The 23,643-nt window shown below is 42.3% G+C and overlaps 1 protein-coding gene across 31 annotated transcripts in view; it reads left to right on the top strand.

The window, feature by feature from the left end:
- The window catches only part of ZBTB20 (zinc finger and BTB domain containing 20), a 764,927-nt gene that overhangs the window by 671,261 nt on the left and 70,023 nt on the right, over window positions 1-23,643 (top strand). For 28 of the 31 annotated variants that reach the window (XR_014138210.1, XM_081796727.1, XM_081796734.1 and 25 more), the window contains one exon: window positions 20,361-20,461. The gene's annotated coding sequence lies outside the window, so the exon portion shown is untranslated. Of the gene's footprint in view, window positions 1-11,150; window positions 11,238-20,360; window positions 20,462-23,643 lie in introns of all 31 variants that reach the window. The other 3 variants (XM_081796610.1, XM_081796715.1, XM_081796616.1) reach the window with 1 other exon arrangement.

Here is a 23,643-nt window from a genome sequence, read left to right on the forward strand (position 1 = left end):
GAATTTGAAAACGTGGAGTCTTTTGATTGTTTCAAGGAAAGAAAGAAAAAGAAAAAAGAAAGAAAGGAAGAAAGAAAGAAAGAAAGAGAATAACTAGAAGAAAGGAAGAAGGCAGGACATGACAACTGATTCTAATTTTGTCAAGGTTTTTCTCTCACGATTATGGAAAGGTCAGGCAAGGTTATGAGATTCCTAAAAGATTAACAATGTTGTGAATGAATTTTGGAACTCATTAACCATGTCCTCAGATGATGTTGTGGAAAACTGGTGGAAGACCAGTTTATGCCTGAATTACTGCTTTAGTCTGCAGTAACCTTGACTGCTGTAAAATCGACACTTTCTTGCAAACTCTCTTTATCCAAAAATAATCTGTAATGAATAGACCTAGCTCTGACATAGTATTTTTAATTGTATAAACACATTACAAAAATTAACAAATCAAACAAGTAAAAAATGTAATTCTAGAAAGCTAAAGATGTTTATTTTGTAAAACTTCACCAGTTCAGACCTACTAGGAAATAGACAACTGATCTGAATTCACTGAAACTATGAATCCTCATGGAGTATTTTTATGTAGTTTGAACTGAGATTTCAAAGTGTTAACAGAGTTTCTTAAGAACTGACTTCAAAATAAGAATTATCAGGAGCTTATCAGATATGTGTATTTTAAAGTATTTAAAAAGGTGTTCCCCCCCATAAGTTAAACATGGTTCTCCCTTTTCCTTCCCCAACAATCTTTTTTTTTTTTTAATATTTTATTTATTTATTTGAGAGAGAGTGAGAGAGTGAGCGCACAAGCAGGGGGAGTGGCAGGAGGAGGGAGAAGCAGGCTCCCCCGCTGAGCAGGGAGCCTGATTCGGACTCCATCCCAGGACCCTGAGATCACGACCTGAGCTGAAGGCAGATACTTAACCGACTGAGCGACCCAGGTGCCCTCCTTCCCCAACAATCTTAACACTGTTTTCTTAGAAAACTAAAAATCTCTATTGCTTAAAAATCTCTATTTTCAGAGATAGGGAAAAGGTAAATTTCAACACAATCCCTATCCTAACTATCACAGATTGTGAATTATGCTGATTTGCCCTTGGGGGAAAGGGAGAAAAGATGATCAGATGTTACTTTTCTGAATACTTAAATTAATATAAATAGCTTCACAATTTTTTAAAATCTTTTCATTGCATTCAGTAAGGGAAGAGTCCTCTTCAAAATCTAGGGAAAAACTGGAAGTCCAGAGAAATGTTCTAATTTGACTATATATTTTTGCTTCCGTCCCTATGACAAATTTTCAAGAACTCTCACCTTCCCCTAAAAAGTGTACTATTTCTTTACTTCTCAAAGTTACCGTGTTAATCACGTTGCCTGCAGAAATCAAGGGAGTGAAGTGGAATGGATCAGAAACGTACAAGTAAAGAAATAAGAATGGATTACTAAGGGGCCCCTGGGTGGCTCAGTTGGTTAATCGGCCAACTCTTGATTTGGCTCAGGTCATGAACCCCATCATGATGTCAGGGTGATGAGATCGAGCCCCACATGGGGCTCTGTGGAGCTGGGCATGGAGCCTGCTTGAGATTCTCCCTCTTCCTCTCCCTTTGCCCCTCCCCCTGCTCTTTCTCTCTCTAAAAAAAAATTTAAAAAAAAGAATGGATTACTGAACAACTTCTTTGTTGTTGTTTTTTAACAATTTATGTATTTATTTTAGAGAAAGAGAGAGAGTGCCGGGGGCGGGGAGGGAGAGTCAGAGGGAGAAGGAGAGAGAATCTCGAGCAGACTCTGCATTGAGTGCAGAGCCCAAAACAGGGCTCCATCCCACGCCTCTGAGATCATGAGCCGAAACCAAGAGTTGGCCACCCAACCGACTGAGCCACCCAGGCACCCCAACTGAGCAACTTCTTTGAAAATAAGAACACTTGCAATAAAAGAGCATAAATGTCACACTCGTGTTACACAATAACACCTCAAAGTTTGATTTCTGGCAGTTCAGACTCCTGAATTACAACCCTTAACAAAGCAGTAAATAAAGATGTCTTCTTCAAACACCCAAGTGAGTGCCCCAAAGTCTCTGACCAAACCCTGCTTTCAAGCAATATTGTCTCTGTAGCACTCATTTACCTGACATTCCAAACCAAAATAGACTAGAAAATATATCTAGCATAGAGGTTTGGAAGGAGATGGCTCTTAAAAACAGGGACAGTGACACCAGTGAGCTACCGCAGTGAATAGTGGGCTGCAGCTTAGCCTAGGGCTGTTATACTGAGCAGTGAGGGATGACTCCAATTCTCAAGAAAAATACAAGTGTATTACTGAAAAATGGGAGCAAAGAGGATTCACAAGGATGACCCTGTATCCCTGTATCATATGAAAAAATGTAAATGATATCAGCATCTCTGTTTATAAAAACAGGGATGTATAAAAGTTTTCCACGGGAAAAAAAGTATAAATTATGGTTTATTGCTTAAAGAGGCAAGTTTATGTCATTAAAAAAATATATATGGGATATTTCATTCCGCAGTATGGTTTTTTGTTGTTGTTGTTCTTTTTTTTTTTTTAATTTGGAAAAAATTAGAGAGTTTTGCAGTGACATTAAAAGCCTAGAATCTAGTCAGAACTACTCAAGAAAAACACCTTAGAAGGAAGGCTATTTATTCTTGAATATTTTTTCAAGTCCAGATCTTTTAAAATGAAAATGTTCGCTGTCACTGATCTTAGTTATATAATGTACAGTGTCATCTGGAGTTAGGCACAGTTGCTCGTATTTAGCTGGTTTACTTTGTAATGCGTCATTATAAGTGACCAAAAACATGGTACAGGAAGTTGTTTATGTGTTTTTTCATTGCTTATGCAACTTCCAAGCAGAAAATGTTCTTGAGACCAGATGGTAAAGAACAGTCAAGTGCAAGTTCTATTCTCCAGACGTATTGATGTTTCATGTCTTCTTGAAGCCAGTTCAAATACATTTGTAAATTCAAGTCTTAACTTCCAGTAACCCTTTCACTTCTGCTAGCCCCTATTTCAATGGACAGAGAATTGGGCTGGAATATTTAATTACAGGCTCTCTAAAGCCAGCTGAACCGTGGAGTGGCAATGCCATGGCCACATACATCAGCTGAGTAAAAGTTGATCACACGTGCTCTGGCCTCTATGTAGTCACTCTGCTGTAATGATGGCTGTGTGTTTATGTTTACGGGACCAAACCTCTTTTCAACTTTATCCTTCCCAATAATGCACTTTGTAAAGACAATTAAAACACACGCATGCACGTGCATGCACACACACACACACATTTACCCAGTGTTTCTACTTGGCATGTGGGTGGGTTTTTTTTTGTTTTTTTTTTTTTAATCTGCTCAGCAATTTGGGAGTTTGCTTGGAACACAGATGAGTTAAGATAAAAAGCTGTTTTTCAAAAAATGTCCCTAGTAAGTAAAAATGAAGATACTATATCTGAATGAATGTGAAAAGTTGTCCCCTTGTATATTTTTAAAACTTCCCAAACCATCCCCAGTTCTCAGCCAAACGCAGCCTACCCAGATTGTCTTTAGGAAAGTAGCAATTCACAGAGATTTGCAGTGAACCGTGCATCAAACTGCACTCTCTCTTCAGTTCCTGCTCACAGCTCCACCATTTTAGAATATGGTGAGATATGCCAGAGCCCTACCATCTGTTTAATGGGCTAATTATGTTTACCACATGCCTACTTCACAGGAATACCATGAGTGAGGTTGCCAAACATCATACAAATATATATGTTTGTATATATAGATATAAAAATATACACATAAATAAAATCATATACATATATAACAGCATCCAGCATTTCTGAGCTTCATTCTATCTTTTACTATCAGAATATATCATGGCCCATCACTTAAGCCCAGCTAGGCACTGTCAGAGTTTATCATAATTCATGGTGTGGCCATCGGACCGAGGGGGCTTGGGGTAGATGAAGTTCAGATTCTATACACATACCTCTGTCTGCCTATTTTCACTGTGCCCCCATATTCTCCCTATTAAAATCTTGACATTTGAGCTTCATAATTAGTACAGTCAAACTTTGTGACACTATATGTTGCTATATGCAATGTCTCAACTCATTTTAAGAAAGAGTATTTCTTTTCCTTTATTAAAAAAAAGAAGAAGAAGAAGAGAAAAGTGAAAAGAAGTGTCAGGCCATTCGAAAACAATCCCTTCTTTACAGGGCTACAACTTTCCTTTACAAGGCCACAACTCTTATTTACAAGGCTACAGCTTTCCTCTTATGTACCACAGCTCCTATATTGGGCTTGTTCCTAAAGCCTTTTTTCCTTTTATGAGGACCCTGCAACTCTTAACAGTTTTTTTCTCTGGTGTTCTCTGGGCACTTCCTAGATAGGTGTTCTCAGTAACTCCAGTTGTCACGTGGGCTAGTTGTCACTTGCCAGCCATGAAAATTATCCCTGGGTCACAAGTTGGGTCAACCCAAGTTGCTCCTTGGAAATGGGGTGTGAGCTAGGTGGGTCTCGAAAGATAGGAGGAATCGTGGGCAGGAAAGGCAGGCAAACAGAGGGTATTCTAGGTGATGGGAATTAAACCAGCAGAGCAACAGGAGAGAGATGGAAAAGAGCGAGTCATGAGTAACGGCAGTGCCTAGTCAGGACATGATACAAGCTCCAGGTATCGGGTTTTCTGTGGGGCTCCTCTGTCCACGTAAAGCTAGCTCAGCAAGCTCTGGGCTTCCTTGGCTTCCAGGATGTGGTGGCCTGAGGAATACTGGGAGAAATAGCCACGTCTGTACACAGACTATAAACCCAATATGTAGCATTCGCTTTGAAAATGAAAAACAGTAACAACAGATGAAACTATCATTGATGTAACATTTTATTTGGTCTTTTCTAAGATACAGGAGTATTTTAAAAAGCTTTTCTTTTTCCCTGAGTGTTACAGTGTTTTCTTACATTGCTTTAACTGAAGTAAATTATTCAAACAGAGCTGTTTTGTTTTATTTGTTTGTTTTTGTTTTTCAGCTTTATGCTTACCAGGGATTTCAACAAGTTGAAAGAGAAAAAAATAGCCAAGATGTAAATATAGAAATAACCCAGATAAGCTTGCATAAGCATGAGTGAGGGCCTGTGATGAGGATGAGGAAGAACCTTCCTCACAGACAGGACGATCATGTTTTTATTCAGCGTGTAAATCTGATTGAGAAGAGACATTGACATAGAAAGAAAGGGAGACTCATTCCCCTGTGATTTTCCTACATATACAAAGAAAAAAAAAATGACATGATTATTTACTCTGTGACATCTAGAACCCAGAAACCTAAACCTAAACCAAACCACACAGACACAGATCAGGAGAAAGCAATGTGCTTACCAAAATGAGAGGAAAGAGGAATGACTCTGTCATCTTGCCTTACTTTAAAATCAGCAAATGATGGGGCGCCTGGGTGGCTCAGTTGTTAAGCACCTGCCTTCGGCTCAGGTCATGATCCCAGGGTCCTGGGATCGAGCCCCGCATTGGGCTCTCTGCTAGGCGGGAAGCCTGCTTCTCCCTCTCCCACTCCCCCTGCTTGTGTTCCTGCTCTCGCTCGCTCTCTCTCTGTCAAATAAATAAATAAAATCTTAAAAAAATATAAAAATAAAATAAAATCAGCAAATGTTAAACTGGAAAGAAACTTAAAGACCCTTTTATCCAACACTCCCATTTTACAGATGAGGAAGGTGAGGTGAGGCTCAAGAGATGGTTATGACTTCTAAGATCACGCAGCAGTTGACAAACATGGCTGGGGACCCAGGTCCTCTAATTTATAGTCAGATGCCTTCCAGCCGAGCCACTCTGCCATTTCTTCAGTTTCTCTGAAACCGGTTTAGAGAACTCTAACTTTGCCTTATCCCACCAATGTTGCTTTGTGTCTCTTAATCGTCAACGAGCATCTCGAATAATTGCTTTGGACTGAAGTTGACTTTATAATAATAAACTCTTGGATTCTTATAAATGATTCTAAAAATTAAGACGGGTTCTCAGAAGTATTCTGAGTATTCTACAAATCAGGAGAAGCTCACTAGATAAACATCTATACCTCTTTTTCGTAAGAATCTTAGCACTCCTATAAACATGGCATGATCATGTTATTTTAAAAAGTTTCTGGAGTTCCAGACATTGGTTAGAATACATAAAGCCGACCAGACCTGCTCATTTACTCCCTCCAAATTGTCCCTGAGATGTTCTTAAACTGCTGTGCCTTTATAAGGACACCATCCCCACTGCCATCGGTATCACCAGCGTCTACCAACAGCCACATGATCAGTCACTATGTACTGATTGCCTATCAGGTTCAAAAAAAAAGCTGTACTTGGTTTTACTGATATTTCATTCAGTGTTAGAAGAGAAAGGACATGGTGAGAGCCTGGCATAGCCCAGCTCCCTTCTGTGAATAAAGAGTGCATCGCTGACAATAGGCATTCAATAAATGCTTTATGGGTGGGGGGGGAAGCATCCACCATTTCTCTTTTTCCAAAAAAAAAAACCTCTAGGTCATTTGAAGAGATGAACTCTAAGCTTCTGATACAATGTCATGTGGTTTATTACACCACATATGGTTATTATGATCTAGTTGTCAGCAACAATCCAAAAATACTCGTATTATTGCAATGCAAATAATATAATAATCCACTTGTACATGTTAAATGTGTCTGGCTCACCGGGTCCTTGCTTAGGTGCCAAATACACCACTGGCTGATGTAGTGCCCTGAAACTTCAGGTATGTGTAATCACCTCACAAACGCATAGGAGAGGCTAGTTTGTGAGGCCAGGAGGAGAAGAGGCAAACCCCCGGCTCTTCCAGAAGCAGGAATCTTTCAGCAATATATTCACAGTAGTTAGAGGGGAAAGACTTCTACGAAGAAAGCAGTGGTGTCTCATGGCTGTTTTTATTAAAACATTTAGTCAGCCGTTGTACCAGCTCTTAAGATCAATTGACTTCGGTCAGTTGTGAATGAAATACGCAGAAGATTCTATCCCCATCAGCCACCTCCCACCACCGTGGTCCTGTTGTTATGTGGGGTGATTTAGTGGTGAAGATCCCTCCTGTTCTGCATTTGTATATTTGTGTGAAAAACCTAGAACTCATTTCCTCCAGAAGCCACATCCATATGGCACAGAGCGAAGACCATCAGAAAACAGCAGTGGAGGTTTTATTATGCAATCCAGCCAGGTTTGCAAGTGGGGATAAGAAAACATTAGTAATTTTCCTTCTTCTTCCTTGCTCTTTTCTTCTTTTTTCTTCTTTCTCTTCTTTCTTCTATTAAAAACTCTTTTGCTTATGGACTTACAAAGTATTCTAAAAGGAAAATAGGCAGAGTAAATCCTATTTGGAGGGAACACACACCATTTTGACATATAACCATATCCAAATGCCTTCTTTGTATCGCTAAACAACTGAGCAGCAGAAGAGACCAGGCCCTGGTCTTCAAAGTGGGTGTTTCCAAGGATGTTCTTTGGTTTGAACGAGCCTCGTCCACCATTTCATGTTATCAAACAATCAAAACAGAGAAGAAAGTTTTCCTTCTGTACTCCTGGCCTGAGTGGCAGGATGTAGCCTCCATCTGTAATTTTCCATAAAGTCCTCCCCTGGTCCAATTTACACGATATCTAGAGTTACAGGACTCCTGGGACCGCACATGCAAAAAATAATGCCTTCAGTGATTGTTCTTAGGTTGGCCATGATGAAGCAGTGAGGAACTGAAAACATGCGTGTGGCAAATTTATATAATTTTTCCCTCATGCACTTTTTCACTTGCTGTCTGGAGCCTAATTTTTTTTTTTTTCTCACATGGGAGGTTTAAAGGAAAACTCATCTTTCTAATTTTCGAGTCCTTTTTTCAGCCTGTCCTATTATTTGCTTTTTGGTAATCACCTTAATGGGTGGCTGAGTGGGGATCGTGTATGAAAAGACCTCATCTTGTCTTACAAGGCAGAGATTATGCTCTGGAAAAATACAAGTCTTCCCATGCAGGGTTCTCTCCCAAAGCAAGGGGCTCAGGTTACAGTGCCTGACACAGTGTCACTTGCATAATGGGGACACTGCAGCCATGTTTTCAGTTGCTTTTCACTCTCTGGAATTTTATACAATGACTGTAGCCAAGAACCTTTGGACTCTCTCTCTCTCTGGTCAAGCAAAAAGGAAAAAGTCCTTTGAAAATTAAACCTAGCTGGTGCTAGCTAGTAGCCAATCCAGTGTAACTTCTGACCCACCTCCTACCCCTTAGACCCTGCCTTCATCTTTGGGGTTTGGGGTTTTTATACAGTTGTAGAGCGGTAGAGAAGGTGTCTGTCTGGTGTGTGTAGGGCTTCTTGTTATTTCAAATTCTTTGAAGAAGAATGCTTGTTTCCTTCAGTTTATTAAACTAGCTCAGTTAAACATACCAGTCGTCAAGCCCTGTGATGCATGATTACTCCATGTATTTTAAAATTAAAAAAAAAATCAATTGTCCTGTCCCCTTTCTCCCTCTGCCACCTCCCTGTCTGTCTCACTTTACTGTGAGACACTGGGAGTAGAGTGTGTGAGTGTGTGTGTGTGTGTGTGTTTGTGTGTGTGTGTGTGTGTGTCTGGGAGGAAGACAGACTCCCTACCTGTAAATGGCTTGCTATTATTAGACGTTCAGTTACCAGGGGTTATGTAAGACAATTGAAGCTCTGTTTTTTAACAGAGACATGATTCATGCTGCTTGTAGTAACAGTAACCACCTCCAAACGAGACAGAAACCAGACGCAGACAAAGGCTGGAGAAATCAATGCCGACTCGGTACAGCCATTCTGCTGATACCCTCTGCCTTTCAATCAGAGCAGCACTTAGGTTATCAGGAGAGGAGGCTCCTGCTTCTTCTGGGTCTTTTCTGGCTCCTGGGGCTGCCAGGTAAAATCATGTGGGCTGGAGAGGCGTGCAAGAGAAAACCGGGCCTTGGGAGCAGTGCTGTCTGACCTTCCTCCCCAGCTCCCTGGACATACTGTCCCCAGGGTCTCCCCAGTGTTTCAGACACACCCGGAGGAACAGGGATTTCTCTGCACTGTGGCTCAGAAACCTCTGGAGCTTCTATTCAGAAAGGCTGGAACTTGGAAGTTTGGCTCACCCACTCAAGTAACTTTGTTCGACTGATACTCTGCAGCAGGCTGGGAGAGGAGGGGACAGAGTGGGATTAGACTGATTTATTACAGCTTTTCCCAAAACCTGAATGGAAATGGACTGGGCTGTCACCTCCCACACACGCAGGGGACCCATTCCTAATTCCTCCAGTACTCATTCTTTGAGACTATAATAATTCAGTACTTCACAGAATGCAAAGTACTTCCACGTGCTCAGCTTACTTTAGCCTCACAACTTTATAAGATAGGCAAAGCACACATTTTTAATCAATACTATTTTACAGGTGAGAGGTTTTACATCTGGAAGGTAATTAATGCCACTCATTGATTCCTTACTCTTGATTTTATAAGGGTCAGAAAAGTTGACTTGACCATGGTCACATGGCTGGCTGGTTCTTATCAGATCCAGAAGACGAGGCAGATCTTCTGATTCTCCACCTAGTTCTCTGCTCCTCAGATTTGCCACAAAGCTCTTTGGCAGCCATGGTATTTTTAGGAAAAAAAAAAAAAGGCGGGAGGAGGAGGAATTTTCTTCTGAAAACCTTGGTTTTAGATTAAGCTTTACCGCTCATTATCTGGGCCACTTAAATCTTTCTCCCCCACCACAATCTTCTCACCTATGTGACTCATGATGGCGGGAACTCATTTTTAGAGAGTGTCCATGAAAGTATGAAAGTACCGCATAACCTTTAAGGTGTCAAAATCAATGTAATGCATTGCCAGTCGTATCCCCCTGCCTCTGCCATAGGGGACATCCTGGGGAGAGATGCAGGGATCTCAGGTTTCACCCAGAACATTAAAGTACACACCTATTCTTACTACAGAAAGAAGAAACTAAAATATTTTACCATAGAAACAGCCCATGGCTCTCAGAAAACAGCCACCTTGCCCCAGTGGCCTATCACACGTCCAAAAGGCAGGCCACCATTCATTTTCACTCTCAAATGTGTAAATTGTCCAGAAAGACAACTCTAAACAGAAGCATGGCAGAAAATATCAAAGCCATTTAGCTTCACTGACCCAATAAACTCCCACAATAAAAATTCCAGTTTTAAAAATATTTCCTTATTGATTACTACTACTAATGAATACTCTACTACATTCTTAGGAATTTTAACTTAAGGACCAACACAGAATTTTCTGTTACAGAATTTTTACCATTATCCTACTATTTTCACACATTACATAATACAGTCTCTACCTATTGTAAAGTAAACAGAAGTAAACATTCCCATTTATAAATAGTTTTTAACTAAATCTTTTGTTTGTAAAACACTTTTTATCCAGGAAGGTAGCAAGACACTTCACAGACTGTACTTTAATTAAATGCACTTTCTCTTTTGCTAAAAGATGAAAATCATTTGTTGCTGCGGTTTTAGGGAAGAAAGCCATACTGTCTTCTCTCACATAATAAAACTCCCTAAGCATCAAGAGACAAAATTTCTAGTCCTAGCCTCCTTATGAACTCACTATTAGAGAACCTGTTCAGACCCAATTTCAGATAACACCTAATCTGAAAAACTCAAAGCCCTTTAATATCTGGTTATGGCACACTTGCCTGAGACGGACAGTTGCTGTGTGCTCTTATGGGCTGTAGCAGTGAAAGAAGTTTATGGGAAAGATGAAATTCATTGTTTTCGGGGGGTTGCATGTTGTGCTTCTGGTAGCCAGGCTGCCTTGACTCCTCCTATGTAATGTGTCTCTACACTGACCCAGAGCGGGAGAGTTGGATATGAGTGGAAGGAGGAGCACATCCAGTCCTGTGATAGTCTGCAGGTGGTTGCTACATGCTCTGTACACCAGCCACATTGTAAGCACTGGATCCTCGCACAAGACTGCCTGACTTCCCTGGGTAGGAGAACAACCTTCTCTTTTTCATCAGGTTGCCATGGTTTAATGATCATGAGTGGTGATCTCATCATTGGTAGAGAGGCAATCCAGTGGTCCCTTTCATGGGTCCTTTGATATTCTTAGATGATTTTACCCTTCTCCGCATTGGGTGTCAACTAATGCAAATTCCTATTTTCACCTAGGGACAGAGCTGCCTTTCCTCATCTAGATCTAGTCTTCATCTCCTCCAAGCATGGGTGTTATCATTTGAAGAGGTGATGACAGTGATGGTAGGTGGTATTTCTTCCCCAACAAGGTGATGGTATATTCCATCTGGGTCTTTAGCACAGTAAACTGTCCCAATCGCTACAGAAATCAAATTCCGATCTATCATGCCCCAATGTCATCCATATCTACCTGTGGTAACCTTTTTTTTTTTAAATTATGTTATGTTAATCATCATACATTACATCATTAGCCTCTGATGTAGTGTTCCATGATTCATTGTTTGCGTACAACACCCAGTGCTCCACCCTCCTCAATACCCATCACCAGGCTAACCCATCCCCGCACCCCCTCCCCTCTAGAATCCTCAGTTTGTTTCTCAGAGTCCATAGTCTCTCATGGTTCGCCTCCCCCTCCGATGTCCCCCCCCTTCATTTTTCCCTTCCTACTATCTTCCTTTTTTTTTAACATATAATGTATTATTTGTTTCAGAGGTACAGGTCTGTGATTGAACAGTCTTACACAATTCACAGCGCTCACCATAGCCCATGTGGTAACCTTTAATATGGTTATAACTCCATAGTGCGCCCTAGGGATTGCCTGGTGTGCTGGAGTTTCTATAATGTGTAAAACAAGATCCATGACCTACAGAATAGACATTCTCCCCAATGACACAGAAAACAGGCATTAAACTCTATCCATTTATTTTAGTGCTCAGTGTGTGGCAGAGCTCAATATGGGCCGAGATGGTTTTCACAAGGAAAAGTTTCATAAGGAATACATCATTTTGTATGTGTCTTGAAGAAGGGGAAATGCCTAGATGAGGAAAAGGTGATAAAGGCACTCTACAGAGCCAAAATACTATGTTCAGGGGCTCAGAAATACAAATGTGCTCAGTCTTTTTGACACCCTGAATGTTAACTGGGTTAGACCAAATGGAGTATTGACAGAAAGGAAATCTGAGAGGGCTTATTTGATATAGATTCAGTGAACTTACATACCCAGGCTCAAGTATTTGGAACCAGGGAAATCCATTAAAGCATCTTTCTCTAAGTATATTGTGAGGTTGATAAGTGTTCCATTAAAAAATGCTGGGGGATGGTCTATAATCTAATAAGTATGGGCAGTGCTGGGGTCTTCAGCACCTTTAACATCCTCATGTGCATTATAAGTTTGCAAGAGAAACATATTGCATGCAGTGTTTCCTATATTTCTTTAAACAAGGAACTTTCTTTGAAGTGCATCTTGAAGTTCTAGTGTTCTATAAAACTCATTTTGAGATATACCACCTGGAAATATTTTGAAGGGCAGGAGTTGAAGGTGGGGCAAAATGCTATATTGTGATGATTAATCTGGTACTATTTTGAATGGGTATGTCATCGACTACAGAGAAGAAGATATCACTGATGAAACCAAAGGGAAGGAGAAAGATCAGAAGTAAAGAGGATAACCTCCAAGATAGGAAGAGAATGTGGGAAGAGGTATAGATATATCCTGAGGAAACAAAATGATGAAAACTCAGAGATATTGGGCAAGGAGATGAGAGCCAATAAGCTTACTACACTGGATAGTCTAGACCGTCTTACCCATGTAGGAGGCAAAGTCATAAACTGAAGAAGAGAATGGAGAACAGCCTTGGTAAAGTAGGACATAATAAGAAAAACTACTATAGGCTTGTATTTAGAAGCAACCCTGAGCAGGAGTGAGGGTCGAGATGACATGCATGTGTCATGTTTTGTACTGAGAGCAGAAGAGAATGATGTGGTGATATGAATTCATGGTTGAGGAACATGAGAAAAGACCTTGTATACAGAAGGTCAGGGAGCAAGGAAATCTGGAGGGTTATTGAGAACAGCATTGAAATGATTGATCATAGAGTAAGGTCAGGCTGGACAAAGACATCCAGTGAAGCTAGCAGGAGCTGACTAATGGGCCAGGAGAAAAGAGGAGATTCCTTAGGCATTGAGAAAGGGGAGTTCTCAAGCTGGGATTGGAATACTTGATGTCAAATGTGAAGTGGCAAGAGTACATTGGAATGAAGATGAGGGATAAAGTAGCTGGAGAAGATGATGGTAAAGCTCATGGAGAAAATGGTAATGAGTTTTGTACTGAAGTATCGATCAAAGTAGAGAGGGAAAACATAAGTCAAATGTAGAAGATTTTGGAGAAAGTTAAAAACAGGTTCAAGAAGGCAGCAGAGGACCATGATGGAGAGTATAATACAAACCTCTGGCAAGGACCTCAGTGAACAAGACTGGGATGCAGGCAGGAGAGCACAAGCTAGCTGTAGATTAAGACATAGAGCACTGTGGTTAAAACCTGGCCTTAAAGCCCTGCTTTGCTACCCTCTGGCTTTATGATCTAGCGTAGATATTTCTACTTTCCTAAATGTCAGTTTCCTCATCTATAAAATCAGAATAGAATTCCTACCCTTAAAGAGTGATTATAAGAAATAAAGTTAAACAGGGCACCTGGGTGGCTCAGTCAGTTAAGCGTCTGCCTTCGGCTCAGGTCATGGTCTCAGGGTCCTGGAATCGAGTCCCGCATCGGGCTCCTTGCTCAGCTGAGAGCCTGCTTCTCCCTCTCCTCCTCACTTGTGCTCTCTCTCGCTGTCTCTATTGCTATCTCTGTCTCTCTCTCAAATAAATAAATAAAATCTTAGGAAAAAAAAGAAAGTTAAATAATGTATGGAAAGTGCCAAGCACAGTACCTGCCACACAGTCAGCATTTAGTTAATGGTTCTGTGGAAGTGATAGAAGCAGGAAAAGGGGAGTGATGTTCACTTTGGAGACAGTGATGGTGTGTTCTCCAGGGTAATGTCATTTTGAAATTTCTTGGTACCTGTTTCTCCATTTAGCCACAAACTATAATGACTAGTCCAGAAAACGTCCTCAGTGCAAGAAGCAAGGTATAGATAACTCTGAAATAACACAAATAACGTGCTGCACCATAAATCATGTCCATGTTGGAATCCTCATTACATAGTTTAAAATGACCTTATAACCAGGACCTGTGGCAGGCTTTCTGATCGGGAAGATTCCAGTGTCAAGTGACTTAGAGAAGGAGTTCCCATCACCAGTTACTCATTAAAGCCAGAAAAATGATTACCATCAGTGTATGTGTGTCTGCATATGTGTATATGACATGTATGTATGTATCGAGATAGATATCTCTCACCTGATCCCAAAGATCTCTTATTTTAAAAACAAGAATCAACTGTACCTGATAGCTCTAAGTCTCCTGGGACATGCAGGTGTTATTAACAGAGTTTGTGAATTGTCAAAGAGGAATCCAGAGGTCTCTATGGAGAAAATTAACATAGATTTAATGTGACAAACAGCAGGACCTTCTATTGGCAGGGCCATCCCAGGGGTCTTCAAGCCATCAGAGGTATTTCTTCTGGACATGGGTATTAACTAGTGGTTAATCAAAGAGCTAAAATGTTTTTTTAAAGGAGCTAAAATATTTTAAAGTAAAACATTTCTTATAGCATTGGAAAGCTGAAGATGGGGTTGATGATTAGTTTGTCTGGCCATGAAACCTTTGGTGCCTTCTTCATTAAATGGTTTTTCTCACCACTTTCCAGAGAGGTGGGGGGGTGAGGGGCTGTGGGTTAGTGATGTAGACTTGGGAATTCATTTCAGGTAATTAGTTAATAAGTTAAGTCAAATAGATTTCTTTACAGGTGTAATGGTTTAACAGGTTGCTGAGCTACTTAATTCCCACATCTTTCTTCTCAGGGACTATTAGAGGTTTAAGTTCCATTAAACATCATAAAATCCACATTTTCTTACAGATGGAAAAGCTGAGCCACCTAGAGGTTAAATGACTCATCCAAGGTCATCCAGCTAGTTCTATCATTTCACTTTCTCTTTTCATCCTCCTATTCCCCTTAACTCTCCCTCCTTTTTTCTCTCACCAGTATTTTGTGCCCTACCACCACTTCTCTGCTGATTATGTCTTAGAGTTACCCTACCTTTACCAAATTTCTGATGCCTCATATTATGAGACAGTGGGTCTTTGCCAATTAGTAAACCTTCACCACTAATTCATCACTACATGTGGGGCAAAGAAAGGAGGAAAGTGGAACAATTTTAAATTTACTGTGATCTTTGAAACAGCTTTAGCTACACCTGGGAATTTCTGTTAGACAATTAAGGTTAGTAAAGCTCATTGAATCTCTCAGAGGAAAGGTGTTATTTGAATTATTACCAGATAATTATTGTTAAAAATAACAATAACGTAAAAAATAGGAACTTTACATGTTAGAGACATTACCATTTTAATTTCCAATGGGGGGTAGTAGAGCCCTGGGGGATCCAGGAACAATTTTTTTTTTTTCCCCATGATGTGCTCTATGCCAGAAACTCCTTGAATTCTGTCTAATGCCTGATGACCTGACAAACTGGCCCAGAATCAGAAGCCAGTCGTGCCGTGTGAGCTGTTAGCCAAGTTATTCAGCTTGAACTGCTCCTTCAAAAACAGTAGGATGGCGAGTGTCAGACATAAGACCTGTGGTACCCAACCCAGTGTCATCAGTATCACCTGGGAGCTTTCTAGAAATGCAGAATCACAGACTCAATCCCAGACATGCTGAATCAGAAATCCTGCATGATTCATTTGTTCATTAGAGTCTGAGAAGACCGTTAAAAGATGTTCTCATCTTCAAATAGAAAGGAGTTAGGAAGGAATTTTACTTATTGATTCTGAAAGAGTTCCTTCACCTGAGGTCTGTGCTGCCAGTCTGAATAATCATGGAAATAGCATAAGCGTCTTTCTTGTGCCGAGGTCACAGTGGGAACTAGAAATGTGTCATGCTGTGTTGGAACAGTTGTTGTATAGTAAGAAGAAAACGACAACAAAAAACAAAACACCCCTGCCCCCCACCCTTGACTTAAAGTAAGAGAGATCTGGCTCAGATCTGACCTTGAATTCTGACCTCACTATCCACAGAATGGATAATTGAGCTCTCTTAGTCTCACTTTTCCTCATCTGTAAAATGGGCATGCTTATACCTCCAACACAATATTGCTGTGAGGATTCAGTGAGAATGTATTTACATGTAAAAATTCCCCCATGCAGTCCCTGACAAAATGTAGACATGTAACAACTGGTAGCTATTATTGTTACTATTACCTTTTTTGTGAGCTTTCGTCATGAAGGCCCCATCTCTCATTTTAGGATGATCTGGTGTGATTTCCAAAGAATGGGAAGAGCCACACTGAAGTGAGACCTCCACAGAAAATTCCTTGTAGTGATGTGTGGCAGTATGTTACATAACAGCTCTGCTCTCTGAGGGCTTCCAAGACAGAGCTGCAGAGACGTCAACAATAAAACAGACTGGATGGAAATGACCCACCGTCTCCTCTGCCTCTGACACCATCAAGAACGTTGCCAGCTGGGATCCAAGAGCAGATTCTTTATTACAGTGATGATGTAAGAGGCAGAGAGAACAGCTGGATTTCCAGACTCTGGGAAAAATGTGTAGACCCAGCAGCCTCTCAGAATTATCTTTTGACTTAAAAACTGTGTACATTGAATATGGGAGTCATTGCAATAGAATAAATATGAAACCTCATGAAGTCATTTTCAAGGAGTCTTTTTTAGAGCATACCCACCCTTTAAGCAATAAAACATGACACACTAGGCAGTAGTTCTGATTAATAGACCCCTAGGTGTGTGCTGAGGCATGTGGGGAAGTAAGGAGAGGGGGAGAGATGACCGTTTGCCAAAAAATGAAAGGAAGATTATAGCAGCGGGATGTGGGGAGGAGTTTGATTAAAGGACAGAAAGATTATATCTCCATTTAATTATAAAATGCACAATTTAAACCAAATGTTAGGCATATTTAAAATGTACACTTCTCTAATTACACAATGGATTTGTATGCTTCCAGGTGATTTTTCATTGCAATGTACTAGACATATCGGTCAGTGATATACTTTATCATTTTAATGGAGTTGCCAGGGGGAGAAAAGAGAAGGAAGCCGTGTCTGGTGAAGTGTTGATAACCTGTCCAGCCATAAGATGGTTTAGTAAGAACTATAGAGAGCTCTTGAGCCCCATTTGCTGTTTATGTGGCTACTTGGATGTTGCTATTGAATGGATGTCTCAGTGCATAGCTTGGCTCCCCCACACTGGCCAAAAAGCCTCTGATTGATAGTAACAAGTTTTTCCTCTGGTGAGTAACAGTAAGTACTTGCCTGGGAGAGGCAGATAAGTCCTATAGTACTGGAGGCTCACATTTAAGAGCTGAGCTTTTCTGGCCAAGTAAACACTACCGAGATTCCCTAGAAAAGTCTGGTTTTCTCACCTAGGTAAACCATATTTTCTGAGGGGGGGGGAAGGAACTCTTCATCTTTGGGCAAGAGGAAAGGATTCTGTTTGAGGATGAGGATAGAAAGGAGATTAAACAGTGAGTACTTCTATCATGGGAGGAAAAGAAGAGAAGAAAGTTGGGAGCCTTGGGAGCACTCGCCTATGTGTTTCCGCAAGTAAATTGGTGATACAGTGAAAGAAAAATCCGTGAAAATTTAAACAAACTTATAGGATCAATCCTGGGCAAGACTAGGTGGAGAAGACACACGGACGTGGGTTGTGTCGTAGCGGGACTGCCAATGGCCTCTGTTTCCACGAGGTCAGAATTTAACCATAGAATCACTGTGGCATGTTTTCAACCAAGAACTTCAGCTGAACCCACTGCTTTTCTAAAGCATGAGAAATTCCTTCATCCTGCTTTTCACCCTGTTTATCACCCCGGTGGCATTTGCAATATTGTCATAACTGTTTCCGCTGACAGTGTTAGAAAGGTTTGCTTCCTTGTTCTTTAAATCCACCCTCATTTTTTAACATTATTTATCTATAAAAGGATATTTATTATTTCAGTTTATTGAAGTGAATCAGTGAAACAAATTTCTTTATCTTGGGCGCCTGGGTGGCTCAGTTGGTTAAGCGACTGCCTTCGGCTCAGGTCATGATCCTGGAGTCCCGGGATCGAGTCCCACATCGGGCTCCCTGCTCAGCGGGGGTCTGCTTCTCCCTCTGACCCTCTTCCCTCTCGTGCTCTCTGTCTCTCATTCTCTCTCTCTCAAATAAATAAATAAAATCTTTAAAAAAAAAAATTTCTTTATCTTTTGGAACCCAGTATATCCTTGCTGGCTGTGCACCCCGTGAACCCCTCACTGTCTCTGGTCTGGTGACTGTGGATGGTCTGCTGGGCCTGTTGGTGCCGAGCATGCGCTGATAGATATTTAAAGATCTGTGACCTTTTCTATCAGTTATTGCTGCTCGGCCAAGAGCAAGGATGTGGCCTTGAGCGAGTCAGTTCCCTTAATCTCATTTGGAAAATGAGAGGCGATGAGCTTTCAGGTCTTTCCAATTCAGTCTCAGTTTCCATGACTCTAAGCAAGAGTCTTGATTCCTTTTAACTTTGGTTCAGCAGACATCAGCCGAGCGCCAATCTCTGTGCAAGGCATTGCATACTATAGGGTACAGGAAGTAAAAATTATCTCTGCTTCCTAGGAGCTTATAGAGGGGGGAGCCAAATTACACAAGTAATTACTAGAGTCCATAGGACATGCAAAGGGAGTAGTGCAGAAAGTGCTTGAGGACTCAACTAGGGCACTTTCCTTGGGGAGATGTTTCATAATGAGGTGGCATTTGGATGGGAAAGAGTGGGACTTCTCTGCGGTGTGGAATGGACTATAAAGAGTGGAAATTAGACTGGGTCTATATTGTAGGGGCCTTGAATGCCAAACTGAGAAGTTTGAATTTAGTCCAGTAGGCAAAGAGCAAAGGAATGATATGTTTAGAGTGGTACTTAAGAAAAATTAATGTGGTATTGATGTAAAGGATGGGCTAAAGATAAAAAGAACCTGGAAGAAGTGAAGCCATTGGGAGGCTCTCACAAAAGTCCTGGCACAGATGACAAAGGGATAAATAGGTGTTGGGAGAGAGAGTAGGTATTGATTTAGGAAGCACAGCCTCTAATCTCTTGGCAGCTGATTGGATATGAGAAGCAAAAGAAAAGGAGGAATTAAAGATGACTCCTCCATTGTAGGACCAAGTAACTGGGTAAAGATGGTAGGAAATGGACCATGGCAGGAAATGGGAACATATTTTGAGGGAGAGACAATGATTTCTGTTTTAAACTTTCTGAATTAGAAGTGTCTGTGCTGTATTTGATGGAGGTGTGAGCTTCTCAGAGTTAGAGGCCCTGTCTTATTCATCTTTTCCAGGTGCCTGAGCGATGCTATGCAAACACTGAATGAATGAATGGGTGAATGAATGAATGAACAAGCAAATGAGTGAATGAACCAATAACCAGAGATTATTAATAATGTGGATCTGGAGCTCTGCAGACAAGCAGGAACTGAAGATAGCCATGTGGGTGTTCTCTATGGAGAAGTAATTGTTGAGGTCTTGCAGGGTGGGTGTAGGCAAAGACTGAGAAGAGAATCTTGAGGAATATCTACATTTAGGAGAATGAAGATGAGCCAGTGAAGGAGGCAGAAGAGAGAGCCGAGTAGTGGAAGGAAAGTCAGGAAAATGCAGGATCCCAGCAAGAAGGGAGGACAGTTTCGGGAATAATGTGGTCATCGGGGCTCGGTGTGGCCAAAAGGGCAAGGCCTAGGGAAGGACCTCTGGGTGTGAGGCTGGAGACAGACAGTGGTCAGCCCTGCAGCCCCTAAGGGTGAGTGCCACGTGTTAGAGGACACAGGAGATGGCAGAGACTTTGTAGTGAAAGGCAGAGACTCGGCAGGAGCTCAGAACGTGGGCGGGTCAGTGGCGTTTCCAGAGCAGGTAAGAACTGGGCGCTACAGCAGGAGAGGCTACAGTGGAGTCGAGAACACCAGCAGAAGCGTCGGCTGTGGCAAGGTTGAAGGACACTGCCCCCCGCCCCCACCCTCCACCTCGGCTTCCATGTCCCCACCACCAAATGTGCTGCGTCTGTACAGACAGGGTGCTGTGGAAGATCTTGGACCACCCCCGCCATCAGGTGGGCATGCTGAGAATGGAGCCTGGGCGACATCCTCTCTTCTGCCTCGGCCTCCCCTGGCCGGCCCTCTCTGGTGCAAAGGTGCAGGACCGGACTGTCCCCCAAGTCCCACAGTTCTGTCTCCATCAGCGGGACTGATCACCATCACCTGTCATTTAACGGCCTTATCTTTCTTCCTTGTCTGCTCTAGATGCCACCGCTCTCTGTTCCCTGCCCCAATGAACATCTGCACTAGGCCCAAGCCTTGGAGTGATTTACCTGAAGAGTGACACCATTTATTTGGAAACTACTGTGAGTACATTATGCCTCCAGTGAAAGGCTTCTCAGTTCACTCAGTTTAATTTGGAAAAAAAACAAAAAAACAAACACCCTCACACAATTGTAGACGCAGATGCAGCTGTAGATGGCTTCAGGTCTTGATCGCGGTGGGGCTACAAGACTCGAGGCTGAGGAGCCCGAGGTGGCCCTCGGCTGCCAGCCTGCAGCACCTGCCCCGAGCAGCAGCACGCCTCCTCACCAGATGACGCGGGGCCGGATCCTGGCATCCTTGGCGGGGCCTGGCACTGTTCTGCTTGGTCGTCTGCACCCGCGCCGGAAGTGGTGGCAGCTCCCAGCCGATCTCTTGGCCCCTTGTCACCTCCTGTGCCACTCTGTTGAATCTCACCGCAACTTGTCATTTCATGACACCCTGGTCAGGTCTGGGGGCCAGCTTTCCTCCTTGGCATCTCTCTGTTGTCTGAGTCGCATCTCTGAGCTAATGCCCTTGCTCCTTTCGGGGGCCAAGGCCCTCGCTGGGGACTCGGGGCTCCTTCAGCCGCATCTCTCACCCATTGCTTCCAGCTCAGCCCTGCCCTCTGGATGCATGGCTCTGTGCGTGTGGTTGAGTTCCCTCTATGTCAGACATTTATGTCGGAGAATACAGGGCAAGGTGCACAAATAGGTTGGGATATGAGGCATGATGCCTCCAGGACAATACTTACGAAAGATTGATATCAACTATTCATTAACCATTGCTAAAAGTAACAGATGAAGAGATGCCTTTTTTTTTTAACTGAAAAAGCCAGAAAGTTAAATTATTTAGAGGCTATGCATGCAAAACAGCTTAATTATACATTTTAAGACAAAACCTCGTTCTAGTTGTATTCTCAGGTTTTCCTATCTATGGTATGAGGCGGGTCATGGGATGGTGTTTTATAGACCTCTCTGCTACTGGGAAATGCTAACCCTGGGAGAGTAACATCCCTGTTAGGCTTTCGGGTAGGATTTTCACATTCATATTTTCTATGTCTTTAGCTATTTGGGCATAAATCATACACAAAGGGACAAAGCCAGAGTTTTTGTTTTGTTTTGTTTTGCATTGCTGTTCCCCTTTAATGCTTTTAGTCACCTGGATTGTAATTAGTGGCAGTGGACGTGTAGGTGACAGGCAGGCTTGCCTGGCCAGCACGGAGATGGGGACCACCAGAGTCATCTGCAGTACTACTGGGTTCAGGGGCTGGGGACTAAAGACACGACGGAAGATCAAAAATAGTTTCTCCATACCCATGTGAGGAACTTGCTTGTATAGACACCTTCATTCATTCATCCTCAAGTTGAAGTGCAAGGAGTGCCTTAGAAATTCCCACGTCTGGATGGTTTTCTGGGTTTCTCTGCATTACAGGGTAACTATACTAGGGCAAGTAACACAGCTGTGCTAGGGTGTAGTCAGGGTCCCCAGGATCGGTAGCCTTTGGAAGAGGGAAGAGTCTTTACCGCTCCTACCTTCTTGCAGAGAACTCAAATCCACACCCAGGAATCAGGACCTACGCTTTCCTGAAAATCATAGGGAGTCCCACCAGTGAGCATCTGTTTCTGCCCTAGGAAGCATTTTACCTGTGCCCAACACCAGTACCTGCTTTCAGGCTTACAGGTCCTACCAGGGACAGATTAGGCTCTAATCTTTGCAAGCTCTCTCATATTTAAAGAAGAAACAACAATAAAGTTTCTGCACTTGGCTAGGTACAAAACCAATAAGGTGAATAAACTATAAAAATGTGGACTAATTACAAAAATGTGTCCAGGGTTGACAGTGCCCTGGACCAGGTCTCAAGGCTTAGGGATGGGAAGGGAGGGGACAAGTGTTAGATTTTAAAACCTACCCACTCCCAGACCACTTACACAACCATACTCAGCAGCCCTGCCTACTTCTCTGGATTGTTGTGATAATTAAATGAAATAATATGCGTATAATGTCTGGCATAGCAGAAGTGAATATATTTACTCGACCCACTGAAATTCACTGGGCAATTTACTCTGTGTCAGACACTGTTCTGGGAACTAGGGATGTGGCCGCCAACAAAACACACAAAAATCCCTGCTCTCACGGAGCCCGCATTCAGCTTTCTCCCCCATAAATGGCAAATAGACAAAATAGGTACATGGACGCTGAGAGAACTGACTTCACTTTATTTTGCTGTGTCTTTCTTTCCAGAAAGTAAAATTGAGACGGAAGGGTGAAGGAAACGGAGAAGGGAAAGAAGAGGTCCACTGATTAGTATCCCCTCTGTACACACACAAAACCCCAGAGCCCTTCTCTGCCCTGATATGTGGCCCAGGAGGCCGGCCTCTCTGGACTGCACTCCCAGGCTCTCTCCCCCTTTGAACTGGGCCGAAAGGAACATCAGTAAAGGATGTGCTGGTAGGAGGAGAGTGAGGGCAATGCACCCCCCTTCCTAACTGCAGTTCTGACTAGACTCCGAGAATGCCATGCCTTCCTTGCCCCTTGGATTTAACCGTTGAAAGCTGACATTCACAGCATGGCGCTTCACCCCGCCCTGAGCACCCCACTACCTCCTCTGTACCTCACTATACAGTCCTTATATTAAACTCTCTCCAGCTAAAACCTTTGAGTGTGCCCACTGTTTCTTGCCCGGATCCTGACTGATACAGCGAGGGAGACATACACTGAAAAACATTATAAATCAGCCTTGCCAAGAAAATTGAAAAAATTGAGAGAATAAAATGTTTTAATTACGAAAACATCTTAAATTGATCTGAGAACATTAGACCAAGTAGTAAAAGGATAAATTGTAAGGAGACGTGATAAGCGTGAGTGCCAAAGGTTGGCTTCGACGCACAGACCATAGTGCCCAGGTTTGATGGGCTTCCAGGGCCCAGTGTAGCTTGCTTGACCCTCAAGTTCGAGAGGGGCTCTTGGTGTAGCAAGAGCAATGACAAACAAGTGAACAGAAAGTGTCGGGAGCGTGATACAGTAAGATCAAAGTGTTCAAGAAGAGATTGCTTATCCTTACATTCTTTTGCCTTTGCTACAATGACAGTCCATTTGTCCCTGACGAAGTCTAGACATTAAAAAAGATTACTAAGGTCGAGGAAGTGCCTCCTTATAGCTGACGAAAACCATAGAACTGATGCTCTCTCAGAGCTACCATCATTGAGCACTGACCATGTGCCATCACTCTGCCAATCGCTTGACA

The sequence above is a fragment of the Leptonychotes weddellii genome, chromosome 1, assembly GCF_054177405.1.
Source record: "Leptonychotes weddellii isolate Sample4059 chromosome 1, ASM5417740v2, whole genome shotgun sequence".
Taxonomy (NCBI): Eukaryota; Metazoa; Chordata; class Mammalia; order Carnivora; family Phocidae; genus Leptonychotes; species Leptonychotes weddellii.